Below are 16,041 nucleotides of genomic sequence, written 5' to 3'. Positions count from 1 at the left end.
AGAAAAGAAAAGAAAAGAAAAGAAAAGAAAAGAAAAGAAAAGAGAAAAGAAGGTAGGTGGGTGACCTTGCAAAGCAGCAAGAGGAGCAGAAGATGCCAAAAGTAAACAAACAGTAGAAGAACAAAATGGAGCTCTTTTTGAAGCCATCAAGTTTTATCATAGGGCTATGCAACTTGTACCTAACATAGAGTTCAAGATTTCTTATATCTGGTCTACAGAAAGTGATGGCATTGGAACCATCTACATTGAAGATGATAGCAAGATGGCAGAATTCTTGTCTTACTGGCTGCAGCAGCTCACATTTCACAAGTCTGTGCTCAAACTTTGTCAACTGCACTTCAGAGCAGTCAGACTCATGTATCAGCACTGTCCAGTGGGTCCTGGGGTACATCTTCCAATGACTAGTATCTAATGAGCTGGACCTCAGATCATTGAAGCAAATGTCATTCACATGCAGAGGATTCTCTATCTGTGCCAGAGATGCTCAAATACGGCATCTGGCCCGCTTGACAATATGATGAAGAAGCTATGTTAAGCCTGTTCCAAATTCACCCTGGAGAGAGATGTTTTTAGATGAGCTTGGTGTTCAGTCTAAAGAAGTGTGCATCAGTAAACCCACATGTATTAGTCAAGGGGAACAGTCTCTTGATGGTTTCTACAGAGCATGACACCAAGTGGAATATTACAGGTACATAAGATTCTTTCTTGGGCCTGGGGAGATCAGCTTGGCAGTCTAAGTGCCTGCCTGGCAAGCACAAGGACTGGATTCAATCCCCAGTACTGCATGCTGTGTAGTACCTGGAACCCTAGGCGTGCCGAGATGGCCACCAAAACCGGGTATAGTGGTGCACACCTATAATCTCAGTGCTGCAAAGACTAAGGCAGAAGGATCACTACAAATCCGAGCTGTGTAGCAAGACCCTATATCAAATAAATAAAGATTGAAATAAAGAGACAGATGGTTCCTGGGTATTTTGTTTTGAAACTGTAAGTTGTTTAACTACATTCATCTTGTGAAGAACCTTTACATGAGGTATAAATTCATGTTCTCTTTCAAGCAGATATATGAGCAGATTTCTGTCACTAACATCACTGCCTGATAATCCTAATACTTAAACCTATCAGGAAGTATTTTATTTCCTGAATGGTAGAGTGCTCTAAAGGTTCAAAATGTGAAAAGCTGTTCTAGACTTGTCTAAACTGTTTAACCAATAAAGATCATACATAAACGTTTCTTTCGAGGAAAAAAATATTTCATTTAAGCAAACTCATTTAAGCCATACTGCATGGCTGTGAAGACTATATGACAGCAAGCTCATGGTAAACATCTGAAGAAAACTCTGTACCAGCATCCAAGAATGCCAAAGTCCATCAGTCTATGGTTTTTCCCTCTTCTTCTTCTAACACCTGCCTGTGGTATTTGTTCCCTGAGTGTCCTTTTCTCTGCACCAGTGATGGTGAACCTTTTAGAGCTTTCAGTGATAACAAACAGCCAGCTGGGGCACACATAAGTTCACTAACACTGCTCTATACTATTTCTGAGGAATCTACCTCATCCTCCACAGCTGCAGCTATTACTTGTCTGCTAAGGATTACCAAAATTTAACTTCTACCCCACACTTCTTGAACTGAACAGTATAAGTCTACCTGTACGATGGATCCTTCCACTAGAATATTCCTACAGACTAGAAATGAGTAAATTTTTTCTGTAAAAGCCAGATAATAATTATTTTAGGTTCTATGGGATACATGTTTTTTTTTTTCAACTATTCAGCTTTACCACTGTAGCACAAAAACAACTATATATAACATATGCATATACACAATTCAGTGTGACTCTATTCCAATAAAAAGACACTTACAAAAGTTTATTTTAGCCCAGTGTAGTGGCCCACACCTGTAATTCCAGCATTTGGGAGACTGAGGCAAAGGTTCATTTTGAGTTCAAGATCAGCCTGGGCTACAAAGTGAGCTCAAGGCCAGCTTGAGCTGCAGTGAGACCCTGTCTCAAAGAAGACAGGAAAAAAAAAAAGAAAAAATAAAAAAAGGCACATTTAACATATGAAATTTGCTGACCCCTGCTATAGACCGCTGATACTAATGTGCACAGAACTTGGGCCCTGCTTCTCTTTCCATTATACTTTACATATATGCTATAATACACCGCCTTATGACAGTGAACAGCCTATAACTGTAGGATCATCTCTCAACTGTCCATCTTCTATGCTCTGTGCTAAAATAACAGTATTTATCTTTCAAAAATCACCTCTCAAGGAATTATTCCTGCTACATATTTCAAGCAGTTCATATTTATGGAGAATAAGTAATTTTCCAGAGTCATACAAGTACTGACTTAGTCAAGAGAAAACCAAGTTCGGGTATGACTGACCCCCAAAATCATACCCTTAACCACAATATGTGACCTAGTCTACTTTTTATCTTCAGCTCTTCCACCTCACTGACCACTCAGGTCCGTGACCTCTCTAGTAAATGTGAAAATCATCTTTCTTCTCCATCCTCACTACTTAGTTCAAGTTACAATCTCCAAAATGGTCTCTTATTATGGTGGTCCCTTCAATTCAACTTTAACAGTACCAGAGTAACCTTCCATAAAGTGAATTACACACTTGCTTCAGTCTTTAATAGCTCTCATTACCTGAGGCTAGTAGGATTCCTTTGCTTTATAGTACTTTTTCAATTCTGTTTCCTTTATTCTGCACAAAGTATACTTTCTAAGCCTTTATTTATTCCAGATATGCTTCATCCCTATTCATCTTATTCCACCTTGAATGTTCTAAAGGATAGGAGGAGAAAAGTATTCTCCTGGCAGACACACACCCAAATAAACATGAAAACAAGACAGACAGACACAGACACAGACACACACACACACACACACACACACACACACAAAGAGCCCAGAACCAAATTACTAGTGTCCTACCTCATTTTCAAACCCTCCTCATTCCCTTTTTACAGCAAGATCTTAATTCTTCCTTGTGTCCTGCTACTACTTCATACAACAAAGCCTTAACTTCTGGTTCTTCTGCCTAGAAGGCTCTTATTTTCCTCCACCTAACTTACTCCTAGCCCCTCAAACTTCATATCTTACTAGGAAGCCTTCCACAACCCCTCTCCCACTCAAGACTGATGTGAACGGGCCAGCGATATAGCGCATCAGACTAAGCGCTTGCTTAGGTAAGCACAGGGGCCAAGGTACAATTCTTGGCACCATATGCTGGCCCCACCCCTGGGAGCGCTTAGCTGGCAATGGAGTCTGGGTGTGGTGGCGCAAACCTGTAATCCTAGCACAAGGGTGGCAGAAACCAAGAGGATCAATACGAGTCAGAGCTGTGTAGTGAGAGTCTGCGCCGCACGCGCGTGCACACACACACAGATCGATGTGAGCGCACTACCCTATACCTCCAGCACAGGATTCATCCCACAGTACTATAATCAAGGACTTAGTACTCTCTCTCCCATATGACTGAAGAAGCTACGGAGAGGACCACTTCTCATTTAGCTATCGCTTTTCAGAAGCAAACACAATGTTTGCTACAATAGTATATGCAGCCAGACACAGAGGTCTACACCTGTATTCTCTACTACTTGGAGCCTGAGGCAGGAAATTACAAATTCAAACGCTCATTCCTGAGCAATTTAGCAAGACTCTATCTCATATTTTTAACAAATTTTAGGAGAGATTAGTGGATGTAGCTCAGCAGTGAGGCGCCTGCTTACCTACCATATGTCAGGCCCTGGTTTCAACCTCAATACTCGAATGGGGGTTTTGTTTTGTTTTGCTAGTTAGTCATGTACTGAACACCTATTTTACAAGCCCAGTATCATTCTTCAAACTAAAATTCAAGACACACCAACTTATTTGCCTCAAGAGAGTTTACACTTTACCTCCAAGAAAGTATCTTATACTGTATTCTTTCTCCCCAAAAGACAAAAAGCTCACCACGAGCATAGGACATCTCGATAGCCCTTCCAGTCATTACTAATAGACATAGAACCCAAGACCTGATGATACTTTCTGGGTATTACATGGATCACCTAAGAGTATCAGCCTGGGCATTAGGAAATCTGACTTCTAGTAATTTAGTAGGAAAAAAAGGTACTTTTGCAGAAAATGCAAACTATTTAGTATGACACTTATTGACCAAGCCTTCCCTCTTTGTGTGATCTTTCACTCCTGACTTCTATGAATCCTACACTCCAGCAAAACCTATCAGCACAGAATTTTTTTTTTTTTTTTTTTTGTATTTTAGGGAAGGATCCACAGGATGCTCAGGGTCTTACCACTAGATCGGACTTGTAGTGATCCCCCTCTTTACAGCATCCCAAGGGCTGGGATTATAGGTACAAGCCACCACGCCCAGTCTCAATTGCCTCTCAGCAGGCCCTGGGCCTGCGCAGCAGGCCTGGGGATCACATCCCCAGTCCCTGTGCCTGCTTGCAGGCGCTTTAATCCGCTGAGCTATTTGGCAGGCAGCATAGATATTTACTGAATGGACATTTACATAGATATTTACACCCACCATGATTTGTACTAGGCATTAGATATACAGCAGTGAACAAAGATGTGGCCCTAATCCCAAAGGTGACTGTGTACCTTCCCACTTAATACATTTATTAGAGTGGACATTATATCTTACTCTGTCAATCTCTTGCTCCAACTACATTATAAGATTCTGGGGACCATGACAGCCTCTTTCTGCTCTGTATCCTACATATCCCACAGCAATTTAACACTATTTTTTTTAAAAAAAAAACATGGGTATTATATGCATCATCTAAGAATATCAGCCCAGGAATTAGGAAACAAAATTAAAGTAAAGTTGAAAAAGCTCCAGTTGGTTACAGCCAGAAGTATTTACTCTTTTAGGCTCTCTACCTTTTTTCCTCTTTTCTGCATATAAACCTAAAAATATCATTTGTTAAGGTCCTGAGTCTCTTAGCACTGGTTTCATTTTTTTACTAAATGCAAGGACAAACCATCCCAGTTATTCACAATGCCTAGTTTTTATTTACCACTATATTTCAAACAGTAGGCACCATACCTAGCAAAGTGCCTACAGCACATAATCAATACACATTTACTTCTTAATGTGTAAGTAAATGAATATATGTATTACTTTTTAAAATTTTTTTATAACTTTCTTTTGACCAATTCTGAATGCTTACATCTGGTAATCTGAACAACTAATCTGAAAACAACAATATGCAACACAAATATTGTAGAATCCCCTCACCCAAAAAAAAAATCAATACATTCACTGATATCTTAATATTAATATCAGGGGCCAGGGCGACGGCTCAGTGGAATAAGCACTTCCCTGGCAAGCGCAAAGGCCTGAGTTCAATCCCCAGTTCTGCCAAAAAAAAAAAAAAGGTGACTTTTGGGGGCAAGGGAGATGGCTCAATAGAAAAAGCGCTTGCCTGGCAAGCGTGAAGGCCTGAGTTCAATCCCCAGTTCCGCAAAAAAAAAAAGGTGACTTTTGAGGGCAAGGGAGATGATTCAGTAGAAAAAGGGCTTGCCTGGCAAGCCCAAGGGACTTAGTTCAATCCCCATTTCCACAAAAAAAAAAAAATTAATATCTTGCTTGATGTTAATATCTTAATGGGTGGCAGTATTGTCTATAGAATAAATGCTTTCTTCAGACCCTCCCAATAACACTTTGAGCTGTAAAATTTTGTTGAATAGGTTTTTTTTGTAGGCTATTCTAGCATGACCCAGAAAAACAACATTCTGTTTCACTTTTCACTACTCAGTTGAGTAACTTTTTTTTATCCCTATGTGCAGGCTGTATTGCTGGGAAAGTACAACGCACAAGGCCTGAGTTCAGATCATGAGTTAATGCTGAAATGCACCAAAGGACAGGAGTATGTCAAAGTGGTCATACAGAATGGGTGTATGATGGGAGCCACCTTAATTGGTGAAATGGACTTAGAGGAAACATTTGAAAATTTAATTTTAAACCAAATGGATCTTTCACCATATGGAGAAGAGCTACTAGATCCAAATATCAATATAGAAGATTATTTTGACTAAAATGAGATTTTCAAGATTCACATAAAATTCCAACTAAGGAAAACTACAGTCAGTATTGAGTGACAGAACTTATCTAATGGTAAATGAAAGTTAAAAACACGGAAGGTGCCACCGGACATGATTGAACCCAGCGCTGGAGTGGGGTAAAAACACAGAGTGATGTTCATGGAAAAGTATTCAAGAAATAAAATTATAAAGATGAAATCGTTCAAATCATTTCTTTACATAATACCTGTGGGTTGTTTTGGTTTTGTTTTTTTGTTTTTTTTTTTTTTTTTTTTTTTTTTTTTTTTTTTTTTTTTTTTTTTTTTGTATTTAGGACAGGGTACAGGATGTACAGGGTCTCATTGCATAGATTGGACTCGTAGTGATCCTCCTGTTTACAGCTTCCCAAGTGCTGGGATTACAGGTATGCGCCACCATGCCCAGTATCAATTGCCCTCTCAGCAGGCCCCGGAGGCGGGGCTGGCACAGCAGGCCAGGGGATCAGAACTCCCAAGATATATGCATTACTGAGTTTGAATGTTATTCACATTTTTCTAAGTGTTCATTGCTTTATTTTGTATATTGAGAATGTTTGTACCCTTTATTCATCCTTAACAAACCAAAGCATTTTAACTATGAAATTGATAAAATATAAGTATGAACTAGTTGATACTTATATTTTAACAAGACTTAAAGTAGACATTCAAAAACACTGTATAGTTAAAATACTTAAAACTATCTGCTCCAAATATGTAAATAAAAATTAAACTTGGCTTATTACATGATGAAATGTTTGGCTTTGTTTTAATGTATTTGGTACAGGGTCTCACTACACAGCTCAGACTCCTAGTGATCCTGTTTTCAGCCTCCCCAGTGATGGGATTACAGGCCTGGTCTTGGTGGCCAGGTCAGCGCACCCACAGGCAGGGCTGATGAAGCCTGTGCTGCCAGGGATTAAACCCTGGTCCCTGTGCTTGTCAAAGCAGGCACTGAAATATATCATTATCTTGGTTTCTTTTCTCATTGCTGAGACAAAATACTTGATACCCAAAGTTAAACGAAAAGTTTATTTAGCTCACAGTTTGTAGAGGTTTCAGTCTATAATTGGTTAGCTTCAAGGCAGGATGGCATCTGGCAGAGGGGCAATAGTTTATGGTGGGGGGAAAAAAGCAAAATCAACGAGACACACATCGCTTTCTGTCCATAACATTATATTGCTGGCTACCCACCGTAGGGCAGGTATAACTCACACACCCTTAATCCCAGCACCCTTATCCTTACATTGCACCACCAACCCATCACACACTCTAGATGCAGCCACCTCTGAAAAAGCACTATGACCGCATGTGACTGGGAGAACATTTAGACACAAACCATAACAACTGTCAACTCTCCAAAGACATTTTTATAATGAATATCCCTATCCCTTTCTTACATGAATGGTAAGAAATCTTAAAATATACCTATCTTAAAATAGGTATAAACAGATGCTTGCGTTGCTCAAAGCTTTTTAACCTGCAAAGTACAATTTTCTACTGGTCACACATTACTGATTCTGTGCTTCATTATCAGAATATTTCCTTACCTCACCTTGTTTACAGTGTTCTCATTTCAGTGCACAGCCCAACACAGACAGCCTTCTACATACATCTCTCACTAATTCCAAATAACAATCTTAATGATCATAGCACTAACACTTCACATTTGTAAGTGACTGGTATGTTTTAATTAATCCTCACAGCCCTAACTGGTGGTTATTACTATTCCCATTTTACAAAGAAAGAAATTAAGTCTTTACAAAGTTAAATTCTCTGTCACAAGCAAGAGTGAACTTAAAGATCAAATACTGACACATAAGCAACTTTAAAAATCACACTGCTATTCTGCCTTCTCAATTAACCACATCATACTGTTAAAACACTAGACATAAAAAAAGGGGGGAGGGAGAAAAAGTTTGACCGGGATTCCCCAAGCACTCACGACAGAAAGCTCTTCCTAGAGCTGAGTCATGTTCAATATAACATATCAACAAATTATAAGATACCTGGCTGGAAATAAGCAAGTAGATATGAAGTCCCTGAAAATAAAATATCTGTTTAACACTAATTGCTAAGTAAGACCCAAACTCACTATTTCTTAACCAATAATATCCTAACAATTTAAGTCATTTGTGAAGCTCTCTAATGTACAGAATATACCACTAAAGGGTTTCCCTTTTCCTAGGCTTAGTTTATGAATAAATTTCTGCTCTTAGTCAAGCTGTAACTCACATTCTGAAAGAACATAAGTCAGAAGTAACTTTCTGAAAAGCCAGAGCTATATCAAGAATGTGAGTATAATTTATGAAGATCATCTGGGCAAACAAAAGGTTATTTATGCTTCAAAATAATGTTCTAGCCAAAAAACATTCCAATACTAGGCTGCTGTGGTACTCAAAGTAGGGATAGTGTTTCTCATTCCTTGCGTGACAGTGCTTGGTACAGGTATTGCCTTCCAATTGGAACTAAGCCAATGAATACACTAAAAGAAAAAAAGCTGTAAAGTTAACGAATTATCAGTAGTAGTAAGTGACCATTTTGTATGCAGATCAAATGATAAATAGAAACTATTTTCAAGTTCTTAAACCCATATAAATCAGAGAATGATCTAGAGTTGGAACTATACTTTCTGAACATCAGATTAATTCTGCTTTAAAATGAAGGGTTTTTGTGGAGAGGGGTCCATTTTTTAACATTACATTTTATTACTGTCTCAAGAGGCCCCAAGCCATGCCCTGACTGCCAAGGCAGCCATAGAAGTGAGACTACACTCTGAGGGGAAGGCCCCAGAGCTCAGACTCAGCTTCCCAGGTGGTCCTTTAGGACTAAAGGGCGCTGGGCCTGCCTCCTCCCTCTGGCCAGACTGTTATCTCTACCTGTCATCTCCATGGAGGAGCTCTGAGTAATGATGATTATAGAGCAAAAAGAAACCCAGTCTATTGCTGGACACTGGCACAGGTCTCTTTGTCCTTCTCCAACCCTGACATTCCTTCTAGTCATCGTACCTCAATAAAAACAGACTTTAGAAGATATATTGTTTTAGCTATAACTGAGATACTACAATATATTCAGATTGATTACTAAACAATGATGCTAAGACTAGTTTTTACAAATGTAATATATTGTTGTTCATATGTACAAGATTCAAAAGGTATTTCATTGGTTTAATCTGACTGAATGCTGTATTTCATGATAAGTGTATGAGTTAACCTGGTTGATTTTTATTACAACTCCAATATTTCATGCTGATAGTTAATACATGTGTGACCTCTCTTAACTAAAGCTAGAGGGATTTATAGCAAACTGTCAGACTCCATAAATACAGGGGTCTAAGAGCTGGTGAGTTACGACTGCTAGGTCTCAAAAAAGTTTATAAACGTACCTGTTAGCTTGAATGTTCATGCTTTGATTATATGTTCTCTAATGTCTCAGAAAATTTGTTCTTTCCTAGAGGATACCAAAACCCAGGTAATCATGCAGGTAAAATCTATAACAAATATGCTAGATTAAGATTCCTTTAACTGGGATCCACCAGATTTTGTTTATAGAGACACATATTAAGGCCTTAACTTAGCACAAGGACCTGAGTTCAATCCCTAGTTCCGCAAAAAAATAAATAAAAATAAAGAAGCATTTCTATTTAAAAAAAAAAAAAAAATGGCCAGGGAGATGGCTCAGTGGAATAAGCGCTTCCCTGGCAAGCACAAGGGCCTGAGTTCAATCCCTGGCTCTGCAAAAAAATAAATAAATAAATAAAAATAAAAAAGCATTTCTTTAAAAAAAAAAAAAAAGGCCTTAACTAACTGTCCACCTATTCATATAGCCCAGGTAAACTGACCTTTCTCTGGGTTTCCTGCCTTATTACAAGAGAAGTTGCTCTCACGTTCCTTGGGCAGGGCTACCTGGAGGCCTTAAAACTAAAAAGTTGTATCTTGCTCAGTGAGCCCCAAATATGAGACACAAGCTGCAGAAGTTAGAAGGGTTTACAGGAATGAATTTGTCCGAGTTGAGATAGAAAGGATACAGAATGAAACTATAGATGGAAAATGAAAATAGTGATACTGGCAGCCTACAGAAATAAAGGTCAAGGTGGCGACCTAGCGCAGCGGTTTCTGTGTCGGGCTCTAGAAATAAAGGTCAGTCAGAAAACAGGGAAAAAGTTATGCTTCCCTGGATCCAAACAGAGAGAAGGGACATTTCAAAGAAAAATGTCCAAAGCTACTAGAGAAGGGAAAAAAAGAAAAACAGAAAGTGTTCATAATGAAGTCAGAGAAAGTTTCAGATTGATAAGATCGTGAGTCTTTTACCTCTCAGCCTAAAGGAACTCATGCCAACTGTCAATATAAAGAAAAAGCCTGTTAGATGTTTGATAGCAACTCATGCAGATTTGCCGGTAGTTATCCAGCCAGTGGCCCCACTTGCAAACTGGAGAGTACTTGGTGTTTTCCCTATTTCTGACAATTCATGTGTCCCAAGTAATAATAAAATTGATGAGACATGAAAGGCCAGTTTGTTTGAGACAATATGCAATGGCCATGAAAGATAAAAAAGGGATTAAACCTCACATTTAAGAGATCTCTGCCAAAAATTTGTAGTGTTTTATATGCTGAGGTCCCCTAGACCCTAACTTTATCATTTTTATGGGAAGTCATTATTGTCTCCTTGGCAAAAATCATTTTTTTACTACATTCATGATTATCCTTGTTGATCTTATTATTTGGCATGTGCATGTTTAACAGTTTCTTTGGCTTTGTCTCCTCCAGACTCAAAGCTATATGTCCACCCAAGAGGAAAAATGCCTGTCATCTATTGAGGGCCTTCAGATAGAACCTCTGAAGAATGTATCTGACTGCTAATCAACAACTACAACCCCTTTCAGCCTGAAGAGCAGTCATCACCCATGGTTCCCTCACAGTAGTTCGGGTTACCTCTTCAGAAAGGGGAATGCAGGCAGCGAAGTTAAATAAAAATATTATAGGCAGCCGGACAGGGCCAGGCCCTCAAAGCAGATAACACAGAAGACAAGATACCTTGCAACTGTGGGAGGGACGGATGCTACGGCTGTGAGCCAGACCTAAAGACCAAAGAGCAAACAAATGCTAACCTCCCTAAAGATTAGCATCTGGGATTGGTCTTCACCCTGAGAAAGACAGGAAGAATCCTTATCCGATGGCTACCAGATAAAGTCCCATTTTACATTCATGCCCCCTTGCTACGTGACTCCCTCCCCATTTGGCCCCGGACTTAATCAATTTTACTTGAGCAATGGTGCTTGTAATCTCATTGGCTGACCACAGTTTTATCCCACCCCACATCCACCTAAGAGAGTTCCTCCTTTCTCCACCTTAGCCCCACATGGTTTTACACTATAAAAGTCCCTAGAAGAGACAGCTTCTGGGGGGAACAACCCGCTCCCCTCCCCCATGCCTCTCTCAAAAAGCTTTCTTTCCCTCAAGAAATATATTCTCATAAAAAACCCATTACATTTTATTGATACATCTCAGATATACATAATGATCACATCCATAATTTGTACCTGTACATGATAGTAACTTGGTTTTTCCCCCTTACTCTCAGTTTCAACTCCTCTTCCCCTCTCCATTTACAAAGCTTTGCTTCCATATTTTTCTTTTTTTTTTTTACTTTTTTCTTTCCCCTTTCCCCTCTCTGTTCTCCTCCCCATTTAAACATAAAATGCAAAAATAAATAAATAAAAAACATAAAATGCAGATGTAGTTTTTATTTATACAGCTATCCATATACAAGAATCAAATGTATTGTGTTTATAAAATTGTAATTTCCACTTAATAGATGAGAAACATATACAGAAAAATGAAATAACCTGGAGTGCAATACAAGAGTATGATAAAGAATCAGTCCTTAAATTCAGAGTAAGGGCTCTCCAAAACCTGCATTCATCACTATCCTACTCTGCATTACAAATCCTATCTCTACAAAATTCCCATGTGTGAAAAATATTTTAATGTTAAAGAAACATGACTACTAAAACTACTAGGCAGTCATGTGATTTCAAGACAAGGCAATCCTTCAACCATGCATATTACTAATGTTTATCATGGTAAATGACATGCAAAGAATCACGTCGTCTACCTCAGATACTGAATGAAGTCCTATGGAAAGAGACATAAATCACATCCAAAGAGTATCTCAGTGGAGATCTGTAGCAATTACTGTAGGTTATCATCAGGGGACACAATGATTTACGCATCATGGCCCAACTGAAAGTAGAGTCCGACATCTGAAAGCAAAGTGGTCTAGCAAAGGTAAAGAGGAAAAGGATGGTCACCTGAAGAGCAGTGGGAAAATCTGCACAGAATAAGTGCAGAAGCTGTTTCTTTACTGAAAAGTAAACTGCAGCAAACAAATTAACTTTAGTATATGTGCTGCCAAAGAGAACAGCAGGTGAATCAGAGGAGACTGGAATTCAAAGCAACACTCTACCCATAGATTTAAATAAGACTGGAGTCTCCTAAAATGATACCCAAAATGGGGATACAACCCAAACAGCAAAAGAAAGATGAAAAATCTCAATTCCCATAGAAAAACAAAATCAAAAGACACCAATACTAAGGTGATGCAAATAAAATTATACCACGAAGACTTAAAGCAGCCATCTTTTAAGTCCATAAACAAGCACAAACACAAAGTGCTTATTATTACAAATTGTTCTCCTTTTTCTCCAAACCGCAACTGCTTGCACTACCATTCTTCCACCAAAACTTTTCTACTCAAGATCACCAATGTCCCACACAGGCAGATCCAATGGTCAGTCCTTGAATACTTATGTGAACTGCCAGCAATAACTGGTTGAGATGATCACTCCCACTTGCCTTCACTTGCTATCTGGACACCATGTTCTCCTGGTTTTCTTCTTAAGTCTCTCAGCCATGCCTCCTCTCCTCTCAAACTGTTAGCTCTAGAGTACCCAAAGCTCTGTCCTGTTTACCCCTTCCTAGACAGTTATCACTTGAAACCCTATCTCCATGCTCACTCTAGCTCAGGTTCCTCTTCCAAATTCCCACCCCATAAACAGAATTGCCTGGCTGCCATGCTGTGCTATCTGTATGAACTCTGCATCACTATCACCTCCTCCCTCCTGTAACGTCACAGAGAATCCATAGCTCAGAAAGCCCTGCCTACTACAACAACTCAGTGTCAGTTACATAATTAAGGTATTCTTGTATGACTCCAAGATAAGACAGAGCTCTGTTCTATGAAGGCAAGAAGAGCACAGATGCAAGTCAGTGATGGGACAAACAACTAGGATCTGGCAACTAAGGAAAGCAATTTTTGCTGAGAATTCTCAGTGGCCTCTAAGAAAGACCCCAGGAATCATTGCAAACAGTAGGAGTGGCTCCATGAACTGGGATCACTGCTGACTTCAGAGAAGCTCCGATGATGTATACACTAGCTAGCTGCTTTCCTGACCTTCAATTCTTCTAGTCCTTTCACTAACAGTGAAGAGACCTAATTCTTTGTATTAAAATGTACCTAACATGGCTTCCTTTTCTCCTGGATCCCCCTGAGGACACAGTCTACAGAGACCAACACTGAGATTCCATAAGGACAACATCAACCATATGAGTGAATAAAATGTCCAACAGATAACACAAGCTTGGCACTAACCCACCCCCTCTGAGCTATCTTTATAGAAGATGGCTCCAAGTTTTGACTGCCTCAACTGATGGCTCAGACTTCTGGGAAGATGGCGGAGTGGTGAAGAGTACAGAAATATTCTCTCCCAGATTTGGTGTCCAAATGAAGGAATATAGCAGCATAAGGAAAAAAAATGAGTCTCCAGTAGCCTGCAAAGGTCTAAAGCAGGATCTCTGCATGGGAGGAGCAGATCCGCCTGCTGACATATGATAACTACTGGACACTAGAGGCCTCCACAAAGAAACGTATCAATGATGCACATGAGTGAACATGAACACAGCAGACTTCAGTAGATGGCGAATTATTCAGATTCAGATGTCCCCCAGGAGAGAGCTATTGGTCAGCAGCCATGTTAGAGAGGGGCCAACAAATCTTGGAACTGAGAGCACCTGAGTGCTGGCTACACCGAGTAGCCCCCAATGTCAGGGTGAAGCAGGATTTCAAGGAGCTGAGTTTAAGCTAGCAGAAGGCACACTAAGTGTTACAGGCTGAACAAATCAAACAGCCTCACAGCCAGAAACTAAAGGTACAAGCTTGCTGGGATTATCCACTACCCTACCAGAAATCTACAGCTGGCTTGCTGGGATTAACCAACATGGATCTGGACTCTGCCTGTTCATTTTGATTACCAGTGACAGCAGAGACATGCCTTGAAGTGGTATTTTCATTGTCACTCTTTATTTGTTTTTATTTTGGTTTTGTTATTTTCCTTTGTTCTTGTTTTTATGAGTGTGAACAATGTTTCCAGGTTTTTTCTTTACTATATTTAGTACAGGGTCTTACTACGTGGATCAGACTCATAGTGATCCTGTTTTCAGCCTCTCAAGCGCTGGGATTATAGGCATGTGCCACCACACCCAGTCTTAATCACCATCTCAGAGAGCCCCAGGGGTGGAGCCAGCACAGCAAGCTGGGGATTGAATCCTGGTCCCTGCTTCTGACTAAGCAGGTGTTTTAGTCCGCTGAGCTATCTGGCCAGCCTGTTTGTAGGTTTTCGTTGTTGCTTTGTTCTACCTTTCATTTCTTCCTTCTCTTTTCCTGTCTTCTTCACCAGTGTCCCCAAATCTGCAAAATCTTCCTTTGTCTTGCAACCCTGCTTCTAATTTCTTACTCTATTTTTCTGTTTCCCACCTATCTCTTTTAAATTCTTTCCCCCTCCATTAGCAAATAATGAATAACTTCTGAAACTATTTTTTTTTTTTTTTGGTTAGGACTTGACATTTCTTAATAAAATTAACCTAAATTTACATAATTCTTATAAGAATTCATATAGCAGTAAAGTCAATGAATTATACTTCATACCCTCTCATGCTGTAAGAAGTTAAAAAAAAAAGAAGCAAGATTTTCATTTTCGGGGCCAGGGAAATAAGCGCTTGCCTGGCAAGTGCAAGGGCCTGAGTTCAATCCCCGGTTCCACCAAAAAAAAAAAAAAAAGCAAAAGAGAAAGATTTTCATTCCCATAAAAATTTGCAGCAGACACATTTTCTGAGTTAAAGACCAGTTCCAATAGGGTTTCCGAACCCTGATTAAAATACAAAGAAAATTTACAGGCTGGGTGGGGTGGAGTATCTCTGTAATTCAAGCACTAGACTGAGGCAGGAGGACTGCTACCAGTACCAGAGCAGCCTGGGATACACACTGAGTTCAAGACTGTCCTAAACTACAAAGCAAGATCCTAAACAAACATGCTCAATGACAAATATCAAAGCAATTCTAGGGGCCGGGGAGATGGCTCAGTGGAATAAGCGCTTCCCTGGCAAGTGCAAGGGCCTGAGTTCAATCCCCAGTTCTGCAAAAAGAAAGAAAAAAAAAAAAAAAAAAAAAGCAATTCTAATAGAATACTATAAATGCCTTTCATGCAATAAATATGCAATTAAAACAACATATTCCTCGGCCAATATCAGTAGTAGTCAATTACAGATATTTTCAAAGATGAAACATGTATAATTTTGCAAGCTAACATCTGCTTTTCTTTTCTACTGCTGGGGACTGATGTTTGCTACACAAGCACTCCCCAGCCCCTTTAAAAATTTTGAGAAAGCATCTCACTAAAGTTACCCAGGCTGACCTTGAACTTTTTATCCACCTTTAGCCTCCAAGTGGATAAGATTATAGTTGTATGCTGCTTCTCTGCTTGTAAATCACTTTGATAATAGGACCACTAACTCAACTCCAATTAAGCAAAGCATTATCCACCCCTCCCCCAAAAAATCCCATTCTAAGTAGCAGACCAGTACAATAAAAAATATTTAAAGCTGGGTTTTGGCAGGAGGATGGCAAAAT

The 16,041-nt window shown here is 39.5% G+C and overlaps 1 protein-coding gene and 1 pseudogene across 4 annotated transcripts in view; one reads left to right on the top strand and one right to left on the bottom strand.

Annotated features, from left to right (window-relative positions):
- Positions 1–6,058, top strand: part of LOC101593230 — a 53,877-nt pseudogene extending 47,819 nt beyond the window's left edge.
- Ptk2 (protein tyrosine kinase 2) overlaps positions 1–16,041 on the bottom strand; it is a 365,697-nt gene that overhangs the window by 331,433 nt on the left and 18,223 nt on the right. The gene's annotated exons all lie outside the window — the stretch shown is intronic.

Source organism: Octodon degus, unplaced genomic scaffold (assembly GCF_000260255.1).
Source record: "Octodon degus isolate 3935 unplaced genomic scaffold, OctDeg1.0 scaffold00104, whole genome shotgun sequence".
In the NCBI taxonomy this organism is placed as follows: Eukaryota; Metazoa; Chordata; class Mammalia; order Rodentia; family Octodontidae; genus Octodon; species Octodon degus.
This window is presented reverse-complemented; position numbering and strand designations above follow the sequence as displayed.